This window comes from Suncus etruscus, chromosome 3 (genome assembly GCF_024139225.1).
Source record: "Suncus etruscus isolate mSunEtr1 chromosome 3, mSunEtr1.pri.cur, whole genome shotgun sequence".
Classification (NCBI taxonomy): domain Eukaryota; kingdom Metazoa; phylum Chordata; class Mammalia; order Eulipotyphla; family Soricidae; genus Suncus; species Suncus etruscus.
Genome location: NC_064850.1, coordinates 80,268,165 through 80,269,297, shown reverse-complemented (window position 1 = coordinate 80,269,297; position 1,133 = coordinate 80,268,165). Strand labels below are relative to the sequence as shown.

Genomic DNA, 1,133 nt, shown 5'->3' with positions numbered 1-1,133 from the left:
TTTTTTCTCCCAATTTAAAATACAGACCAGGCAAAGGGCCTGGGTTGAGGTGTATATGGGGTGCATTTACTGTACCTCCTCTTTCTATACAGTCAGTGTAAAGAACATAGCCTGTGGTAAGAATTGGGAGGCTTTATCTTTTCTTTTTTTTTTTTGATTTTTTAACATATATATATATATATATATATATATATATATATATATATATATATATATATATATATATATATATATACAAAAAATCATTCACCAGTGCAACATTCCCATGACCAATATCCAAGTGTCCTTCCTCCCCACCCCACACCGGCCTGTACTCTAGACAGGCTTTCTAATTATATATATAATTTCTAATTTTATATATTTATATTCTAATTCTATTTTCTTAATAAAATATTATTTCTCTCTGAAGGTATATTAACAAGTTATAAAGTAGACAATGTTTGTGGATGTTATGATACAAGTTACATCAAATATGCAAATCCCTTTTGCTTCCAAATTATAGTTTTCCAGATTACAAATCAAGTTTAGTTCCATTCACAAAATAACAAACTATTAAAAACTCTACATCTATCAGAAATGATTCTCTAGAAGTGTTTCCAAATATTTTGAACCAATTTACATTTGTACTAGCAATATATAAGCATTTCTTTTTCACCACATTTATACAAACACTGTTTTGTTATTGTTGTTGCTCATTGTTGTTTGTTCTTTGTGTTCAGTCTCAGTGGTGTGAGATATTTCATAGTTATTTTGATTTGCACTTCTTTGATTATATATGATCAGATGATTTTAATGTATATATTAGCCACCTGTATATCTTGAAGAAAATTTCTCTTCATCTTTTCTCCCATTATTTAATATGGTGGTTGTCCTTTTCTTGCTAAATTTTACAAGAACTTTTTTTTGGGAGGGTTTGGTTTTTGGGCCACACCCTGTGACACACAGGGGTTACTCTTGTCTATGTGCTCAAAAATCGCTCCTGGCTCGGAGGACATTATGAGATGTGGGGGGATGGAACCACATTCTGTTCTGGGTCAGCTGCGTGCAAGGCAAATGCCCAACTGCTGTACTATAGCTCTGGCCCCTACAAGGGTTTGTTGTTGTTTTTTTTGTAATGTTTTGGGTATTAATCC

At 32.2% G+C, this 1,133-nt stretch overlaps 1 non-coding gene across 1 annotated transcript; it reads right to left on the bottom strand.

Moving 5' to 3' along the window:
- On the bottom strand, positions 1–133 carry LOC126005134 (small nucleolar RNA SNORA51). The gene has a single exon (XR_007494308.1). It is a non-coding gene; the product is annotated as a small nucleolar RNA SNORA51 (small nucleolar RNA).
- Positions 134–1,133: the final 1,000 nt, after the last annotated feature.